Source organism: Lissotriton vulgaris, chromosome 8, assembly GCF_964263255.1.
Source record: "Lissotriton vulgaris chromosome 8, aLisVul1.2, whole genome shotgun sequence".
NCBI classification, from domain to species: Eukaryota; Metazoa; Chordata; class Amphibia; order Caudata; family Salamandridae; genus Lissotriton; species Lissotriton vulgaris.
The window spans coordinates 1,557,152,178-1,557,173,302 of record NC_141696.1 but is presented as its reverse complement, the minus strand read 5'-3'; the positions used below and the strand labels follow the sequence as shown (position 1 = coordinate 1,557,173,302).

The window sequence follows — 21,125 nt, the reverse complement described above, 5'->3', positions numbered from 1 at the left end:
CAGGGTCAGTGGGGGAGGGGGAGAGGCTAGAGCAACAACATAAAACTGACCATGAGGTTGATCATAGGTCCCTGCAGCGGACGCCTTCGTCCACTGAGCCGTCCCGGCATACACACATCTCTCTCGGTCTCCCTCCTTCTCTCTAGCTCTCTCTCCCTCTCACCCTCCCTCTCTCCTGTCTTCCTCTGTCTCACTCCGACTGTCTCACTCCCTCTCTCTCACTCCCTCTCTGTCACTCCCTCTCCGTCCCCCTCCCTTTCCCTCCCACTCCCTCTGTCACCTCACCCTGCCTGTGCGCCAGCCGGGGCACACACACACACTCACAGCCGCACCCGAGCACTTCACAGGTCATTAAAAGTCCATTTGCATGTTAATGATGCCTTTGTATTTCACCTCTCCTTAGGCCCCTGCAGCTTTACTCTGGCCATTCCTAGGATCGCCCGCCGGCAGCCCCCACAAAGCAGCAAGAGTCTCTCTCGCTGCTGCAGACACTTTAAAAAAATAACTCGGGAAACACTGGTATGATGTCTCGGGGGTCCGCGGGCCGCCAGGGAAGGCTTGCCGGGCCGCCACTGGCCCGCGGGCCGTACTATGAGTACCCCTGGTTTAGATTGTAACTGCCTTACTGTTTTTAAATCGTATACAGTTTTTAACCCATGCCCTCCTTAATCTTTTGTATTTTCTTTCATTTTTCTCCCAACATATTTCCCCGTTGTGTTAATGTTTCCCTTGATTTTTATAATTTTTTTCTGTATGCACCAATTATGTTTCCTGGCTTAAAGCGACTGTTGTAATAATGCAATGTTAGCAGGCATGAATGCAATGTCCTGAGGGTGATCCCTTTATCCCTACATAGGGATCGAACCGCCGTCGACAATATATACACTATATGCCTATGACCATGCTGTATAAAGTGTCGCAATAGTGTACTTTTGTTATATCAGTCTGCAATAATTTATTGCTCGCAGACCTTCTTTCCTTACCTGAACCCCCTACTTGTATGTCATGTTGTTCAAATGTGGTAATAGGACGCAGGTTGTGTCCCACTTGAATCTGTATAGATACGGACCACTAATTTACATATCATATATTAAATTCTGTCCGGCTGGACAAAGAATATAGAAACTACTGAGTCTATATTTACTTTCACACTTTACTTTTGACTGTCTAGGGACCACTGTCTTTAGAAATAATATAAGTACCCAAGGTCCCTAACCAATTGCAAAATTGAGTTTCCCTTGGTTTTTGGAACAATACATAGAGAAGCATCACATTTCTTGGCAAATTGTCATCATGTAATATGTCTAAGCATAGCTAACAAACATGACAATTAAATGAGAGAGGAATAATATCCTATTACAAATTCTTCAATCATCTACATTTCTATGTATCTACAGGCATAGTGACAATTCCGCTCCAAGTATAGAAAATGTATGGCATCCACCTTAGTTCACATAGTGTATGGCGTGTGGTCAGCCTCATCCTCATTCCAACCTTAAATATCTCATAGTCTCATTCGTGTAGAGGCCATGTTTGGAGACCTGTGTTGTATAGCCTAAGTACCGACTCTACCCCAGGAGGTCGTGTTCAATGGGGGAGTTGAGGCTTACCTACGCCTATGCCTAAGCCAATCTAGAAGTGGAGCTCATGTGTCTTTTGGCCTGGAAGCAAAGGGCATCAGTTCCCAGAAATTGGCGAATTGCTCCTGACAATTCGTGACATCCTTTAGCGAGGAGTCAGTGGAAGGACTCCCCATTTTTTTGTTAGCTCTCGCTTAGCCAGTAATACCAACATTGTGGTTAGGCGCCGGTTAGCTTGAGGGATTTGACAAATCCCATTATCTCCACTAGTGGTGAGCAGTCTATATCCACCTCTGTAATGTTCCTCACTGTTCTGGGCACTGGTCCCCAGTACTCCGCTACCAACAGGCAATACCACTCCAAATGCAGAAAAGTGGCATCTGGTGCTCTACATTTCCAGCAGTTGCTGTTTACTCTTAGACCCATTTTTTGGAGCTGCCTTCGAGTTCTATATAGTTGGTGTAGGAACTCAAAGTGGATTAATCCTAATCTGTAATTGGGGTGCAATAGTTCCAACTGGCCAAAGCAGTACAGCCATTGTTCCATTGTAACTGGAGTTTCAAGATCAGTGTTCCAAATCGCCAGCGCACGTGGATATGTTACTGGCTTGTTTGTAGTGTAAAGGCGGGTAACTAGTTTCGGTGGTGGTGGTTCTGTCAGCAGGTGCTCCAGAGGTGTTGGGTACGGTGATGTATCATGCAATTTCTTGCATGTGGCCTTAAGCTGATAGTATAGGAAGGTGTCTGACAAGCTTGGTGGGGTCGTATTAGTCTCATCCATGAAATGGGTTTTAAGTCTGTTGATGGCTTCTATGTAAGCATCCCATTCTGCTGCAGCAGGTGGAACCGCCTTAGGTAAATGATCAAAGATACGTTGCCCTTCCGCACCCAAACAGTTGCATAAGAGTGCACACTTCCTCCTAGCGTTAAAACTTGTCACCATCAATGGCTATCAAATAGCTTTCAAAGTTTCTAAACCATTGATTCCATTTACATTTTTGTACACCAGGCTCAGCCAAAAATGAAATAGGAATGTTTGTGTTTTGCATGACGAGGAACTTCAATAAAGGTTTACTTGCAGAATAATTGGGGAGGAGCCTGCCTGTCGCTGAATGGCCGGCAAAGATGAAGGTTACTAGCGTGCCTATCGTTGACAAACAGTGTGAGAGACACCAAAGCATTGATCATCATTACAAATGTAAAATAATTTGCCATACTAGTGATACTTTATGGCGCAAGGACTGTGAAAACAGAGAGTGCCTAACCCTGAATGACAGGCAATAGTTGAATCTACTAACGTCCCTGTTGCTGAGAAACGATATAAAAAATTTCAAAGACACTGAGGCCAAAATTAAAATGCATTAGAATGATGCAAGATGTCCCAAAATATGGCCACCGAACGTGTGAAGTGTATTGTAGTTTAAAATTGGCGCTTGAACAGGGAGCATGCCAGAGCAGTAATTAGAAGATGCTGCCAGAAGCAGTTTGGGCAATGACATTGAAGCTGTGCAACACGGCGCTCACCTGCTCTGAAAAGAGTAAATGTTAATGGGCTCGTCCAGGTGCCATCATGCGGGCATGACAGGGTTCCTCAGATCCTCGCCAAATCGTGTTATATCTGTCACGGAGAGATGAGATGGAGAAAATACCTTTATTCAGCAGGGTCGGACTGGTCGTAGCGGGCACCGGGCGTTTCCTTGGTGGGCTACCAGGGTGGGGGCTGTTTTTTTTTTTTACCAGGAGCCTGTTTTGCAGCAAGCTGCAATAACATCCCCCTGCAACAAAAGCAGCACAGTGCTTTCCACTAGCGTCCCCTCCCCCTGGGGCCAATCCAAGCTCTTTGCCAGGGCCAGTTTTAGTTCCCAGTCCGGCCCTATTAATCCGGACACGGACAGCACGCGACCATTTGCTCCTCCCGTCCCGGCTCCAACCGTCTTCTCTCGCCCACGCTCCACCAATCCCACTTTCTACCCACCAGATTCCATAAGAGAACCCTGGAAAGAGCGAAGAATAAACCAGCATGATCACCAGCTAGTGATCTGAAAGTGCACACCGTAGGCATGCGCAGTGGAGCAGGAGGTATGATAGAGCGCAAGCTATTGATCTACATTCAACAGGTTTGCACAGATTAATGCTGCTGCTGCCGCCAAGTATTACCAGCTTCTAGGCATTTTCTCAAGCACACAGTAAATAAAAGTTACTATTCTACAGTTTTCTTTAACATTTCTAATGAAGTAGTATAGCTATTTCGCAATATCATAATTACAAAAATGAAGCATTTTCACTATTATTTATTACATAGGTGTTGTTATGCCTCCTTCAACTCCTGCAGGCTACACCATTGATAAAGCCAATAGTCTGGGCTTGTTTTAAGTGCATGCCAGTAGTTCTATTATAGATCTGAATGCAATAACAGAAAGAGGCATCGAAGTACCAGTCAGGCAGCAAAGAGAGAGTTGTATCTTACATGTTTAAGCCACGCCCTTTATACATCGTCGTCGCCCCTTCGATAGCCTCCCCCACTTACATTCAAAGCCCTGCTCCCAGGTAAAGGGGTGCGGCTTCCCTCCTCCTGCCCCCGCAGACCGCTGATAAAGCCCAGGCCGGAGCCGGGGCTCCCTGCAGAGGCCTCTGCCCAGAAGAGCTCAGCTCACCCCGGGGAGAGATGGTGTTTACAACCCTCGAGGGTTCGACAGCCTCCTACCTGAGCAGAAGCCTGCGGACGGGTCCAGCTCCCTCCTCCTCGGGCTGGTCCGGGTCATTGATGTGTATGTGTTGCTTCTCAGTCCGTTCTCTCTTTCAGTTACTCTCAGCTCTGTGGCCCGTGATTTCCTCTTCCGGCCAGCGGGGGCAGAGACAGCACCAGCACTGAATGCCGTCACTTCCGGCCTCTTCCTCGGCTCCAGCAGCTGGGGGGTGGAAGGATCCTCTGTCTATGCGGTGTCCTTCACCCTCTGACCCCGGACGTCACCCCCGGCCTCGGATTGTCATCTTCACCGTCCCAGGCCGAGGGGGAGAGGGGTCTGCGCAGGTAGGAGTCTTCAGTCCACCCCCTCTCCGCTTCAGACAACCTTAACTCTGCAACCCCCCTTCAAGCCATGCCCCCCCCCCCCCCCCGGGCCGCGACCCTACACCCCCTTCAAGCCATTTATTTTATTTATTTATTTATTTATGCAATTTTATATAGCGCGGACTTTACCCGAAGGTGTCAGAGCGCTTCACAATAGGAACAGAAAAGATACAAACTGAGAACATTACACGAGCAACAGATTGCAGAGGCATACGTTACGTTACATACGGTAAAGTGATAATTGTGAGCAAACAAGAATACATGAGGTAGGCAAGGTAATTGTGACACTTGTGAGCAAACAAAATACATGAGGTAGTAAAAATGTGGGCTACCAAAAATACATGAGGTAGTAAAAAGTGCACAGGAGGAAAAAGTGACGTGTGCAGGCTACAAGAGAAAATAGAGTATAATTTGCGGTATAATACTGCAATATATGTTAGACACTCAAGCACAAGAACAAACGATTACGTAGGCAAAAGTGGCACTTGTGCAAGTATCAAAGGTAAAAAACATGTGAGAGGAAGCAAACCGTGTGTTACAGGAGCAAAGTGGTGAGTGCAAGTTGCAAGAGGGTACCAAACACAAGTACATGGATAATACTGCAATAAAAGGCAAACACTCTAACCGCAAGAACACACTGGGAAGGCACTTCCATGGACATGAAAAGTAGAAATTATCAGTAGTGGGAGATCTTCCTTCAGATAAAAGAGAGTTACTTTTGGAGGTGTCTCTGGAGGAGGAGAGCTTTGAGGTCCCTTTTAAAGGCCTGGGAGGAGGCGGTGGTCCGGAGCTGAGGCGGGAATGAGTTCCAGATTCTCACTGCGTTGCCTGAAAAGGATTGGGCCATTGTTCTTTCCTTCTTGAAAGTGGGAGGTTCAAGCAGTAGATTCTCCGCATTGCGTGAAGGTCTAGAACCTCCAGAGAGTTTCAGTTTATTCGCCAGGTAGAGAGGAGAAAAGGAGTGCAGGGCTTTGTGGGTGATACAAGCGGTCTTGTAGATAGCTCTAGCCTCAAAGGGAAGCCAGCGGAGGGTAGATAACATCGGTGTGATGTGATCGCTTCTTTTGGCCCCATAAATGAAACGAGTTGCTGAGTGGAAAACAGACTTAAGTGGGGACAAGTGGGATTTGGGGAGGCCAGTAAGAAGAGAATTGCAGTAGTCGAGTCTGGAGAGAACCAGTGCTTGCACCAGGGTTATAAGGTCCCGCTCCGCGAAGAAGCGACGGATTCCCCAAAGAAGGCGCAGTTGGTATCGAGCTGATTTCGCAATGGAATTGATGTGGGGAATTAGATTAAGTTTTTTGTCTAATATGACACCAAGGGATTTGGCGCTGTCGACAATGATGGGTTTATTGTTTAGTAGATTCATCTGATCCATCCATGATTGAACCGGGGGAGGAGAGAGTGAGGAGGAGAAGAGGAGGAATTCAGTTTTGGAGGGATTCAGAATCAGTTGATGAGTTGACATCCAGTTTTGAATGGAGTCGAGAGTGGAGCTTAGGATGGAGAGATCGTGAGTAGAGGCAATCTTGAGGTAGAGTTGAGTGTCGTCAGCATAAAGATGATAGTGAATCCCGGATTTACTTAGGAGATTTCCCAGTGGTTCTAAATAGAGATTGAACAGTGTGGGAGCAAGTATCGAGCCTTGGGGAACACCTTGACCTACCGCCACAGGAGGTGAAAGACTGTTCGCTATTTTGATCATTTGGGATCTGCCAGAAAGGAAGGATGCAAACCATTTAAACACAGTGCCCTCCATGCCCATTCTCTGTTGAAGAATATTGAGGAGGGTGTTGTGATTGACAGTGTCAAAGGCTGCGGAGAGGTCAAGGAGAATTAGCAGACAGGACCCCCCTGAATCGAGTATCCTCAACGCGTCATCAACCACTTGCAGTAGGGCTGTTTCAGTGCTGCAGTTTTGGATGAAGCCGGACTGACAGTGGTCTAGAAGGTCATTGTCCTTGATATGACAGGAGAGTTGTTTTGCTACACATCTTTCTGTGATCTTCGCCAGAAAGGGAAGGTTAGTGATGGGGCGGAAGTTGTTGAGGTCATTCGCATCAGCAGTGGATTTTTTCAGAAGAGGGGTGACCTGCCCAGTTTTGAAGGAGGCAGGAAGGGAGCTTTGCCAGAGGGAGAGGTTGATCAGAGTGGTCCAATAGGAGAGGGAATGGGTATAGAAGTCAATGGCAATGGCACTGGGGATAGGGTCAAGAGAATGGTTGGATGGCTTCGTTTCTCGTATGCACTTGAGAAGGGCATCTTCAGATATAGGGTCAAAGCTCTGCCAAATGGCTAAGGATTTGCGCTCCTCTGGAGGGGTAGGATGAGCGACCTGATCCACAAGTGATTTCACTTTTTAATCAAAGAAAATAGCAAAATCCGCTGCTCTCTTTGTAGAATCATCCACCTTGGAGGTTGGGGGAGAGCAGTTAGGCATTTTGATGAGATCAAATAGTTTTTTGGGTCTATTTTTGGCGGAGTCAACGAGGGTTTTGAAGTGTGTCGCTTTCCCAAGGAAGATGTGCTTGTGGTACTTGGATCTTGCTGAGCGAAGCTTGGCCAAATTGTCGGAGGAGGGCACTTGCCTCCATTGTTTCTCCAGGGATCTTAGCTGCTTCCTTTCCTCATAAAGGGATTTGTTGAACCAAGGTGCTGAGGGAGTGGGCCTTAACCTTTTGCTTTTGAGTGGAGCGACTTTATTAATTTCAGCTGCAAGAACTGTGAGGCTTTGAGAGGTGAGTTCGTCAACATCTAGGTTCGGGTCGAGCCTTGGAAGAGATAGCAAAGCTGATTCACAGAGGGGACCGACATCAATATTTTTAGCATCCCGGAACCATGAGATGGCCCTCTTGCGTTGGCCAAGAGTTATAGAGTGTGAAAGTTGAAGAGAGAATGGGATGAGGAGGTGGTCAGACCAATCTACATGAATTGGGGTAGTGGTAGAAAGCATGCCTGCTTTAGAAATAACAAGGTCCAGGATTGCGCCCTTAGAATGGGTTGATTCAGTGCAGTGTTGGATAAGATCGTTAGTAGATAGGAAAGTGGCCAGTGAGTTCGCAGAGGAGTCTTGCGGTACTCCCCAGTGGAGATTGAAGTCACCCACGAAGGTCTGATTGTCACTTCGCGAGTATTGGTCGCTGATGAAGTCGGTGAGTTCATCCATAAACGAAGGCCCACTACGAGGCGGGCGGTAAATGACATGGAATCTGAGGGGTGAACGGTGTTGCAATTGAAGCTCAAGAGAAAGGCATTCAAAGGTTTTGGAGGAGCTGTTAGGAGAGGCCTTGAGTTGGAGGGTGTTTCTAAAGATGACTGCAACACCTCCCCCGTGTTGTCAGTTCTGTCATTCCTAAGTAAAGAGTAGCCTGTGGGTAATAGGAGATCAAATATAGAGTGAGATGTATCTTTGAACCAGGTCTCTGTGAGGAAGAGCATGTCAATATTATGAAGGGTGATGGTATCGGAGATTTCAAGTTTGTGTTTTACTGCAGATCTGCAGTTGTGAAGCATGCAGCGCAGCTCTGTCAAGACTGTTTTGGTGACGGGGGCACTAGGGCTCTGAAGGGTGATCGGGATATTGTACTTATGAGGGGGTGCTCGGGGGGGTTTAGGCGGATGCTTTGTTCTGACAGAGGTGATGATCGGAATGGCGTAGATAGTGGGGTTGCTAGGGTATGCCGGTTGAGGAGGGGTGGCGCTCAAGGGCTTGAGTGAGTTAACAGAGTTTCCCGACGATAGGTTAAGCTTGGCTGTACTGGGGTGAGGGGGCGAGGTGCATCTCGTGGGAAGTTGGGAAGGAGTAGCGGTGCAAGAAGGGGTGACAATCTTAGAGCATAAAAGTGAAATGGCAGCTGTAAGCTGGGAGATGGAGGTGATAAGAGAGCCTAGTGTGTTTTCCAGTGAGAATGGGGCAGAGCACGGAAGGTTGGGCTGGGGAAGGTTGGGTGGCTCTATTGAAACAAAGGGGGGTGGAGTGGGTGGTGGCAGGAAGGGAGAGGTGGCAGGAAAGGAGGCAGGAAAGGAGGTAATTTTGGGTGTGGGGTTCATAAGTGGGGAAGGGTGGTGGGTGAGAGCGGGAGTTAGTGAAATGGAGGTTAAGGGAGAGTTGTCTATGTTGGTGTTGCAAGAGGGAGAGGAATTAAGGACAAATTTAGGGGGAGAGGTGTGCGGAACTCGGCGGTTGGGTAGAATGAGAGGGGAGGCCTGTGTGGTGTCATGAGAATGTAGGAGGTTTGGGAGGAAAAGAGGTGAGGTGGTTGTGGAGGATCTGTCAGCTAGGAGAGGTGGCTGCGAGGGAACGGGCATCAGGCAGAGTGAGGGGTGTTGGGAGAAAGGGGAGTTGAAGAGAGGAAGTGGTTCTGCTGGGCCCGAGGGAGGGAAGTGGAAGGGGTTACCGGGCGGGGAAGGGGAGTAGTGCAGCATTCCTGGCGGAGTAGGAGGGAGGAGAGAGATGCGGTGGGATTGAGGAGAGGACGGGGTGAATAACGAGGGGAGGAGGGGGTAAGGGGGAGGGATGGAAGGGGTGAGGGGAGCATAAGGAAAGTACACTTGGGGAGAGGGACGGAGGAGAGGTGGGCTAAAAAAGGGGGTGATGGGAAGGAAGATGGGGGAGGAGAAGAGATTGGAGAAACGGGATGGTGCAGATGGGACGAGGAGCGTATTGGCTTGTGGTAAGGTTGAAGTGACGTGTGAAGGGATATACTGTGAGGGGGGAGGAATAGGAGGGGAGGTCACAAGGGAGGGGGGGGGAAGGGGCCGACCTGTGCTCCTCGAGGGAGCCGCCAATTGGAGTGAGGTGGGGTCTGCGGAGGAGAAAGGGAGTAATGGGTGGAGCTGGAAGGAGAGTGATGGGGGAATCCGGTTGCAGAGGAGGGGAGTAAGGAGGGGAAGAGGCAGTCAAAGAGCGAGAGGCAGTTGTCTGTGCCTTGGATCAGGACAGTACCGTTGTTATAGAGTGAGATAGTGAGGCTACCTTTGAAGCAAGCAGAGGGGGACATTTTTAGTTTTCTCCCATGGGGGATAGAGGAGGAGGAGGTGACGTTGAGGGAATAGTAAAAACTGTTGGACCAGGAGGGGATGTCATGAGTGAAGAAAATGAAATCATTTTTTAGCCTCCCAAAACGACTATTGTAAAATTGATCCAGAAAAAGGGAATCTGGGAAACGTTCAATAGTGTTATGTTTCCATCGTTTAGTTGCGGCTTTAGACAGGCTAGGAGGATAAATGATTTTGTAGCAATTAGTTCCAGCCTTAACTCGGGGGGTGGCCATGATGGTGAAAAGTGGCGAAGGAGTGTGGGGGGGATAAGAGGAAGGTGTTACTGGGAAAGCGGTGGAGAAGAGAAATAGAAGGGCATAAAGGGGGCACATAGTCCGGGCGTTAAGGTGAGGATATCAGAGCTAATGTGCCGTTTGGGACTAGCAAAGCCTAGGTGTGCAAACCAGCCTCAACATCTTAAGATTATCAGTAGAGGTGCTCAGGGCAGGGTGCGGAGAACATACTATATGCAAAGCGATTTCCAACACCAACAAATATCTACTGGCCTGGCGCCCTACAAGTCTTGCAGACTCCTAGTCCAGCTGGCCATTTCGGATGGGGACTCACATGCCCTAAAACCATAGTGTCAATAGGTGCAAGTGCACTTGATACACAATAGAAGCATACGGTATATACAGTGAATTACAAAGTACAAGGTGTAAGTGTAGGTATAGTACTGATAGTATATAAGGGCAGGATACAAAAAAAATATGAGGTAGCACACGATACAGTTTACACAATGTACAAAAATATACGTAAATATATGCTGCGGCCCCTTCACCTCTGACCTCCCATCTCTCCTGTGCAGCCTCTCCCCTCCCACGTCTCCTGTGCAGCCTCTCCCCCTCCCTCCTCTCCTGTGCAGCCCCTCCCCTCCCACCTCTCCTGTGCAGCCTCTCCCCCTCCCTCCTCTCCTGTGCAGCCTCTCCCCCTCCCTCCTCTCCTGTGCAGCCTCTCCCCTCCCACCTCTCCTGTGCAGCCTCTCCCCTCCCCTCTCCTGTGCAGCCCTTACCCTCCACACCTCTCCTGTGCAGCCCCTCCCCTTCCCACCTCTCCAGTGCAACCTCTCCCATCTCTCCTGTGCAGCCTCTCCCCCTCCCACCTCTCCTGTGCAGCCTCTCCCCCTCTCCTGTGCAGCCTCTCCCCTCCCCACCTCTCCTGTGCAGCCTCTCCCCTCCCCACCTCTCCTGTGCAGCCTCTCCCCTCCACCCCTCTCCTGTGCAGCCCCTCCCCTTCCCACCTATCCAGTGCAGCCCCTCCCCTTCCCACCTCTCCTGTGCAGCCCCTCCCCTTCCCACCTCTCCTGTGCAGCCCCTCCCCTTCCCACCTCTCCTGTGCAGCCTCTCCCCTTCCCCCCCTCTCCTGTGCAGCCTCTCCCCTTCCCACCTCTCCTGTGCAGCCTCTCCCCTTCCCCCCTCTCCTGTGCAGCCTCTCCCCTTCCCCCCCTCTCATGTGCAGCCTCTCCCACCTCTCCTGTGCAGCCTCTCCCTTTCCCACATCTCCTGTGCAGCCTCTCCCACCTCTCCTGTGCAGGCTGTCCTCCTCTCACCGTCCCACATCTCCTCCATAGCTGGCACGTTTTCAGATTTCTTATGTGTGACATTTTCATGGTTTTACTGCACTTACGAGTGACATTGCCTGCCAGATGTATGGAGCTTGGAGTGATGCTTTTGCTGTTTTGCAACCAAGCAGTACAATGCATGGAAACATAAATATCACAAATTGCATCCTGCTGAGGAATGAGTAGCTTTACATTCAGTTTCTCTCTGGCTAGATACAAAATCTATACAGTAATTGCTTAAACCAGTCGATGTTTCTTAATGTTAACATAAAAGACTGCATTTCCCCCCAATTTCTTTGAGTTATATACTTTATCATCTTTCATTTAGGAGTCTGCTTATTTTTAATTTAGTTACCTAAAGATGAAAGACCGACAAAAAAGTTTTAGAATATTATTTTCTGGTTTCTGTTTTTGTTGCGAGACCTAAGCTGCAATGGCTGCTTAACCCCATTTATTAGGTCTCGGCTGACGTTGGAGCGTGCATGCGTTCCTCGCCTCAAGACTTCTAGTGAACAAGTCACTTCGGAGAAGGGGACTTGAGCCCCGCCCCTCATTTCCATTGGGTTTTTCGTTGCCTCCTTTTTGCTTTTTGCTGGACTGGCTCACCTGATTAACGGCTGTCGTGAAGACTTTTCTTATCTGCTTGTTTATTTAACAATCAGATAAGAAAAGTCTTCACAACAGCTGTGAAGCAGGCACGGAGCTCAGAGGCTCACAGGGTCACGGGGAGGACAAGGCAATGGCGAGTGCTTGTTTTACTTTATGGTAACCAGCTTCAACTAGAGATCTCAGTCGTGCCCAGTTATGAACATCCATCTGCAGATGAGCACACCCAGACCCCGAGAAGGCACTCCTTGCACAGAGAGGCCAAGGATTGGATGATCATATCATGTGACTTACTGACATGCACCGTGAGACAGTTGAGCACACCCAGACCCCGAGAAGGCATTCCGTGCACAGAGAGGCCAAGGATTGGATGATCATGTCATGTGACCTACTGAAATGTACTGTGAGACACTCGTATTGTATTCAGCTTCAACTAAAGATCTAAGTTGTGCCCGGTTATGAAGATCCCTCCGCAGTTGAGCATACCCAGACCCGAGAAGGCACTCAGTGCACAAAGAGGCTAAGGATTGGATGATCATGTGACCTACTGACGTGCACAGTGAGATACTCTCGTTGTACAGAGAGGCCAAGGATTGGAGGATCATGTCATGTGACCTACTGACATGCACCGTGAGATACTCGCATTGTATTCAGCTTCAAGTAGAGATCTCACTTGTGCCTGGTTATGAACATCCATCCGCAGTTGAGCACACACCGTGAGACAGTTAAGCACACCCAGCCCCACGTCCTGGATCGGGGAGGGAGGAAGATGGCGGCAGGCTAACGCCGGCTGCGAGAGCACGTCCTGGACCTAGACTGCCGAGTGAGACAGTCGTGTCAGTGCCGGCAGCAGGGGCGAAACACAGGGAACTAAGCGGTGAGATAATGCGGGGACTTCTTGCATGAGAATACTAGCTTCGGTTTGACGGAGATATTTGTTTTTTTTTTCTTCGAGTGCCGCCGTGTGGAAACCCAGCGGCGCTAGGACCTGCGCACGCATGGGACGTCCCCGGGAGAGCTACTCGGAAGACGCGGTGTTACGGGCAGCTGCAGAGCAGCGCAGCGCCTGGTGTCTGGTGAATGTTTGGCATAGGACACGAGCAGCGGCGGCGAGGATCCACTGGAAGGGCAGCTGTAGAGGAAGGCTGAACACGGTGAGCGTAATCAGTTCTGAAAGGCAGAGAGGGGGGTCATTGAATTCCATTCCATTGAATGACGTTTTGGTATTTAAGGAAAGTGTGGAGTACTGGGAGCAGATCAGTGCAGTGATCAGTGCAGCGTCAGTGGTGGGGACCAAGGGTCAGGCTCCAGCAGAGTATAGGAGCCCCGAAGGAATGGACATTGGCACAGCATCAACTAAATTTACAGCGAGTGTCGAGGAGAGGGTGTGTATATTGCTGGGAAGTCAGGAACAGAAGGACCAGGAGAGCAGAAAAAAAAACGGAGGGGCAGGCTTAATATCGAAGCAGACTCCAGGGGTTGCTGCCCCCCCAGCTGCTAGGAATAGATACCTCCTGCGCTCCTTACACGATAAAGAGCTGCTACTCACTGGAAGCAAGGGACCAGGCTGCCCAGCCACATTAACCCCTTTAACCCCAAAACAGAAGAAAAGAGAAAAAAGTAAACTAGGGGATTGCAGAAAGCTGAAGAAAGGCAGTATTATTGCCAAGTCAACTAAACCCCCTCCTTCTTTGGTATCTTACTTCAAGATAATGGAGAAGACAGTCTCCAGCCCTACACTAAACACTGGATCCAGTTCAAAAGGAAGTGGTGGGGAAACAAAGCAAGCAGTACAAGCAGTACAAGCAAGCTCTGATGCAGGTACAGGACAGACCCCTTTGGCCTCCCCAGCCAATACATTGGGGGCCCCTTCACAATCAAATGTCGCGCTTCAGAACAAATATGCCCCTCTGATGTTAGACCCTGAGACTGACTTGGGAGACCTAGGGGAGACTCTGGATGAAGAACCCGAGCATGAGACAACACCCATAGCTATATCTCCTTCTATATCTGTACCTATATCGACATCTGTGCCCATGTCAGCATCAGCTTCAACATCAAACGAACCGCAGAAGGAAAATCAAAGCCTAGAGAGCCTCTTGTCTACTTTGAGGGAAGATCTCCTGGCAAGCTTGCTCCCTAAATTTGCAACATCAGAAGCTAACCAGAGTGAGATCGCTCGAAAATGCACAAGTTTGGAGAATAAAATGGACGAGATAGGCACTAGAACGGAAGCTCTAGAGGGAGAGGTCGCTACTCTCACAAAAGGCTATGAGGCGCACTCTAAGGCTATAACGGAATTGAAAGAGCAGAACAGGTCTCTGCAACTAGATTTGGAGCGACTAGAAATCCATTCCAGGAGAAACAATCTGAAGTTTCTAAAGGTTCCGGAGGGAATAGAGAATGGGGACGTGAAGACCCTAGTATGCAAACTACTGCGAGAAGGTGTATTGAAGGATAGACCAGACATCGAATTGGAAAAGGAAATCCAAAGAGCGCATAGAGATCCATTTCGGCAACATTCTGGTCGGAATGCACCAAGGAAAATCTTAGTAAACTTCCTAACATTCTCGGTGAAGGAGCTGATTCTGAGCAGGGCACTCGCAGATACATCATTGCAGATCGACTCAGTAAAATATTTAATCCGTTCAGATGTAGGCAAGGTAACAGCTCAGCGACAGTGGGAGTTAGGATCACGTATGCAGGAAATAAGAAGTTTCGGTGCTCAAGTCATGATGAAATTCCCAGCATCATTACGAGTTGTTTGGAACAACAAGACATATAACTTCATCTCCCCACAGGAAGTAGACCGCTTTCTAGAAGCAATGAAGGACCATCAAGAAGTTCAGCAAGCGCAAAGAGAGGCCCGTAGTTAAATATATGTAATATATGTGTAATTTATGTAAAAAACACATTGTGAAATAATAACATAAAGAAAAAGAAAACTTGTAGAAGGGTCAGCGAGTGAAAACTAAATAAAAAAAAAAAAAAATACATAGAACAAAAGAAGAAAACTCAAAAAAAAAAAAAAAAAAACTCTATTTCATCACTATTTTCTTTTTCTTTTGCACTGGAAAAAAAAAAAAAAAAACACAGTTATGAAGTGGAGACAGAGGCACTGACACAGATTATATAAACGCACTAAGATGAGGCAGGGACTAGGCCAGGGACATGGCTCTCAACGGCGATAAGATCGCCAAGGTTCAAGAGGGGGGGTTCCTCAAGGGAAGGGAGGGGGGGGAAGGGTCAAAAAGTATAAAAGAAAATTTTCCTCGTATATCAATGGTATCTAAAATAGCTTTAGAAATTATAGTTAAATCAAATAATGATGATAGTGACGAACATATGATTAATGGCGGGGGATAACTTAAAGTTCATAAGCTGGAATGTGAATGGGCTTAGAGAGGACAAAAAGCTGAAAAGAATCTGTGAGTTTCTGAGAAAATCAGATGCTCATATTATTATGCTAGAAGAAACACATCTAGACCAGAAAGAATGTAAAATTGCCTTCAAAAACCAAAGATGGATACAAGATCTCCTCTGCTCTAACCAAAGCAGCAAAATAAGGGGTGTAGCAATTATTGTTAGAGTGAATAGTGGGGTAAGGGTGCAAAAGTACGATACGGATGACACAGGAAGATGGTTGACTGCCTTCATAACTATAAACAACATAAGGCTGACTTGTGGGGTCTACTATGGTCCAAACCAGGACTGTCCAGATGCATTAATCAGCTTAAAAACCAGTTTGTTGGAGCAAGATACACCTATTATTTTAGGAGGAGATTTCAATTTAGTTTTTGATTCAAAACTTGACCGTACCTCTAAGGCCATTTCTTCTTCTCTACCTAAATCGAAGAGAGAGCTTAAAACCATCATGAAAGACTTTAGTCTCTTAGATGTATGGAGAATCAAAAACCAGAAAAGCAGAGATTACTCATTTTATAGCCACAGACATAAACATCATTCACGTATAGATTTTTTCTTAATTGATCAAGAACTCTTATCCAAAGTCACAACCACTTCTTATGTTCCAGCAATATTATCGGACCACTCACTAGTAACCCTATCTATAAAGATTCCACAGGGAGGGCAGGTCAGAAGGTGGACATTAGACAGATCATTATTACAACAGGAGGAAATAAGGGGAGACCTGAGGAGACAAATGGAGGAATACTTTGTGTTTAACAAGGCAACTGCTTCAGAACAAATAGTGTGGGAAGCCTTCAAGACCTACTTAAGGGGTTTTTTCACAACCACAATGATCAAGAGAAGTAAGAATAGGAAGGAAACAGAGAGGAACTCATTACAGGAGATTAAGCAAAAGGAGCAACAATTACAGAAGGCCTCACTCGAACAACATGCTAATATACACATCCTACAACAAGAATTAGAAAATCTGAAATCGAAATATCAGGCGAATCTCGATAAGATCATTAAAGAGAAATGGGATTCAAGTAAACTTAGCAACTTCTCATATGGGGAAAAATGTGGCCGCCTTCTTGCATGGAAGGCTAGGTCTGATAGAGCAAGAAATCAAATCAATGGCCTTAAAATGCAAAGTTCCGGTGATGTCTCCTTTGCTAATGAAGAAATATCGGAAGAGGCAAGAAGATACATGCAGACCTTATATTCTGAAACCAAGGATAAATTCAATCTGGTTGCTGATGGATGGTTGGAGGGGGTCAGACTTCCGCAGTGTCACGAGAATGACTTTGACTTTGTAAAATCTGAGATAAAAGAGGGGGAAGTTCTTAATCAGATGAAGAAGATGGCAAAAGGGAAAGCTGCGGGCCCGGATGGACTCCCTGTGGAGGTATATCAAACTGGTGCGGAGATAATCGTCCCTGTTCTCACCTCCTTGTTTAATAAAATATATTTGGCTGGTGAACCAATCCCAAAGACCTGGTTGGAGGCCTCAGTTGCTTTAATCTTGAAGCCAAATAAGGACCCCCTGACTATTGAATCATATAGGCCGATCTCCCTGCTGAACAGTGATTACAAAATTTTTGCAGGAGTATTGGCGGCAAGGCTGGCCAAAGTGATTAAAACTATTATACATGAGGATCAGAGGGGTTTCATGCCGGGTAGGCAGATTAACGAGCTGACTTTTCAGGTTATCACAGCAATAGACTATGCTATTGATAAGAAACTTCCGCTGACTATCGTTGCGATAGATGCCGCAAAGGCATTCGATCAGGTAAACTGGGATTATCTCTGGGATGTTCTGTCCGCATTCGGCTTACCTACTAACTTCATCGCCTCTATAAAAGCATTGTACCAGAACCCAAAGGCAAGGATTTTTGTAAATGGGACGCTTTCAGATTGGGTCCAAATATCAAGGGGCACTAGGCAGGGATGCCCCCTTTCCCCCCTATTGTTTAATTTATATATCGAGCCATTAGTGAATAAACTAAGGGCAGATCATTTAATAAAACCCTTTTCAATAAACGATCTGGATCTGAAATTTGCCCTATATGCAGATGACCTCTTAATGTTCACTTCTAATCCTGAGGTAGCAATACCTAGACTTTTTGAACATGCAGAAGCCTTTGGAAAGACCTCTGGTTATAGAATCAATAAGGATAAAACGGAAATCATGCAATGGAACCAGGAGGCAGCGCTGCCTGAAACAAAAATAAGGATGAGGTACCTTGGGATTCAGTTAGTCCAGGACATTACTCAGATATCGATAGTTAATCTTGACAAGGTATATAAGGAAGTCTGTGGTCAATTACAGCGTTGGTCCGGGCTCCCATTAAACATCTTCGGGAGGGTTAATCTTATAAAGATGATTATACTACCAAAGGTAACTTTCTTGTTTAATTCAATACCCTTATCCTTCGACACAAAGGCGGTGGGAAAACTACAAGGAAAAATAGGTTCATTCATTTGGAATTCCAAAATGCCCAGAATCTCGGCTAAAAAGTTAAGAAGACAATTAAAAATGGGAGGTCTGGCGCTACCTGACATCTTGCATTATGCCCATTCCTTCCACTTTAAAAATTTTAGAGTTATGGCAGGTAAGGCAGATACGTCTTTTTTGGGTCGTTTGTTTCAAGCAATACTGCATAGTATCCCCCAAGGCCACGAATACTTTTTATTTAAGTTTGGAGACCCCAGATTTTACAAAAAGGTTAGGCTAAAGGTTCTACTTACGGCTCTGAAGAATTGGGTTTTCTTTAGGAGAAAATTACAAATTCCATACTACGCCTCTCAGGCCCCAATATGGGACTCTCCAGGGACCCCAGAATGCCTTAGAGACCAATTGTCAACCCCTCTTAAATTAGCAGGGTTAATGCAGTGGAAAGATCTACAAAACGATCAGCAGCTATTGGGGTGGGACTCCTTCTCTAGATTGACGGGAGGAACCCTTACAAGATTTAAATATTACCAGCTGTCAAGCTGGTGGTCTACGGAAATATGGGATTGTGCATCTAACCCGAAATTTGATTTTGTAAATAGAAAGGGGCGTTGGGATAAAGAACTCGCTTTTTGGTATGAGACTTTGATGGAAAAAGAGGGAGTTACGGATCTGGAACTTCAAAATCTCTGGGGAAATGGTCTGGGGCTGGATAGCAACAAACTGGTAGACCTGTGGGGGGACTCTTTCAGTCTGGTGAACGGAATAGTAAAATCCGCTCCACTTAAACGAAACCATCTGTTTACACTGTACAGGGTGTATTTCTCCCCAAAAAGACTGACAAGGATCACAAACTTACAATATAGCTGCCCAAGGTGTAATTTGTTAGAGGCAGATGACATGCATATGTTCGTAGAATGTCCTAGCCTTAACTTGTTTTGGAAACAAATTGAGGGTTTTTTGATGGATGTACTAGGAACACAGATTGTGGTCTCTCCGGCAATGATTCTGTTTGGTCTGGGGACGGGTTATCAGCTTGCAAATCAGCAGACTAAATTTATTTTCTACGTGATGTTATTGGCTAGGCGAGAAATATGTAAAGCATGGAAATCTGAAGATGCTCCCACTTTCTCTGGTTGCTTAAGGTATATCATCTATATTAGTGAGTCTGATATAGCATGCGATGTTTCCTCTGAGTCTAAGATCTGGGAGCCCCTGGTGGCATGGCGGAACAGATGAGAGTATTCCGATGATTTCACCTGGGTACTGTTGGTGCTTAGTCCTCAACCAACCCGAGGGTCGCCAAGCTACAGAGGCTGAGGTGGATAAAGCAAACAGTAAATACTAGAAGGGAGTACCTTTTTCCGGCTCTCTCTGGCGTCAAATTTTGTGGTCGTAACATCGTAATGCCAGGGGGAGGGGAGAGGATCTCCGTCTAGAGCACCCAAATTGGTATATGAGGAATAAAAAAAAAAAAAAAAAAAAAAAAAAAAAGCACACCCAGCCCCGAGAAGGCACTGGGAGCACAGTATGCCCTGTGCAAAAGCTGCATGTAGCATTAAAAATGTACAGAAACACATTTGGAATAACAAGTGCTCTTAGAGAGTACAAGACGAAGTAAAACATGAAATGTGAAATGCAAACTGGCAAGTCTCGCTGCCAAGGCAGGAATGTAAATGTATTTGAGCTTATATAGCGCACAGCTACCCACAAAGGGTTTCCCGGCGCTTGCTTAGGGAACCCGTCCTGGTATTCCCCTGTGAGATAACCCCGGCAGGGTATCCACAAGGTGAAAGCCAGGCATCCCGCCGCGAGGGGCCGTTGTGGAGATTAAGCAAGCTATTGCCCAGAGTCGCAGAGTGTGAACCCGTGAGTCGAGAAGGCACCGGAGCGAGAATTATCGAGTCCGTGGAATTTTTGAGCCCAAGACCCGCCGAGGCGGGGAATTGAACCCTGGTCCAGGGCCGATGTCAGCTTCCGGGTCTGCCGCCTCTAACCCCTGAGCCACACTTCTCCGGGAACAGAGCCTGTTACGTAATAGGAACCACCCACTCTTACAGTGCTATTTGTATAATTTGTTTGGAGGGACAGGCATGAGACGGTGGGTTTAATATTTACTTTTGGCACTTTTTTCTTTACTATTGCATGCGTCTTGCGTGTCTTCAGGCGCGGTGTCTTGCATGTGTGATGCATTTTGTTTATTACTTTGATCGTGTTAGTATCCGCTTGATGCGCGGTATCTTATGTGTGGGCTGCATTTTGCTTGTGTCCCGATTCTCCCCCACCCCCTCTTGCTTTGAATAAAAACAAAAACGTTTGCACACCCAGACCCCGAGAAGGCACTCCATTTACAGAGAGGCCAAGAATTGGGTGATCAAGTCATGTGACCTACTGACATGCACCGAGAGACAGTTGAGCACACCTAGACCCCGAGAAGGCACTCCGTGCACAGTATGCCCTGTACAGGGATTAAAAATGCAATAGGTCTCGCCTTTGATTAAGTTAAAGCCATTTGCTTTGCTAATGGTATTGTATAGCAAAGCAAATAGCTTTAACTTAACAAAGGTGAGACCTATTGCATTTTAATGCTTGTACTTTATAGCTGCTGCAGATTTAAATTTCACCAGATAGTTGAGACTGACTTTAGTGGAGGGCATCTGATCAAAAAATGAACCTGCTTTTGAGTTGTTAAGTGGGAGAAAAAGGTAAGGCAGTATCAATAGAAAGTGTTTGCTTCTCTGTAGAATGTGCTCCTAGGCAGCTTTCTCTGCAGATGCCAGAATGAGGCTTCATATACCCAACTCCAACACACATAACTTGTACTCCTCAGCAGCTTCATCTCTCTTTGTGTTTCTTTCAGAATCTGTCATCCCGGGACAGATAAATCTGAAGCTGTTTTAGCAATGTTGAAAAGTTTGGTGAGCTGAGTATTTTTTTTAATGTGCAGCACTTGGCTATGCTGAGAACAGGAAACGTTTTTATTTCTTCCCTCCTATCACTTCGTGACCATGCAGGAGCAGCATTATATGTGTCACCTCCTGTTCACCTTCTCATAGGAACCCTCAGCCACTACCCACGGTTTAACATGTCACTGCCTGACTCTAAGGCCTCTGGTAGTGAAAGGACACCTAGTACAGAAGTGGGAGCCACTGACACAAACTGCCCATTCTCGAAGTACAAAGACATGAAGCAATCCGGTATCCTCCATTCCAGGGACCTGGACCGGAAGCTAAAAACAGAAGATGGCAAAACAAAATCTTGACAGAGAGAGCTGGTGCAAGCCCGATGGCGCAACTTGAGAAGGGCTTTAAGGTTAGCTGGGTTTTCTTCTACACCATACATACATTTAGTGAGTAAGAAGTCCTCCTCCGATAGTCGGGCGGCAGTGAGGAAAAATAAAACTGCTGCC

The 21,125-nt window shown here is 46.9% G+C and overlaps 1 protein-coding gene across 4 annotated transcripts in view; it reads right to left on the bottom strand.

Annotated features, from left to right (window-relative positions):
- LOC147700393 (uncharacterized) overlaps positions 1–4,403 on the bottom strand; it is a 77,935-nt gene extending 73,532 nt beyond the window's left edge. Inside the window, exon 1 of one of the 4 annotated variants that reach the window (XM_086935751.1) lies at positions 4,284–4,403. The gene's annotated coding sequence lies outside the window, so the exon portion shown is untranslated. Of the gene's footprint in view, positions 1–3,103; positions 3,195–4,106 lie in introns of those variants that run through there. The other 3 variants (XM_086935748.1, XM_086935747.1, XM_086935749.1) reach the window with 3 other exon arrangements.
- Positions 4,404–21,125: the final 16,722 nt, after the last annotated feature.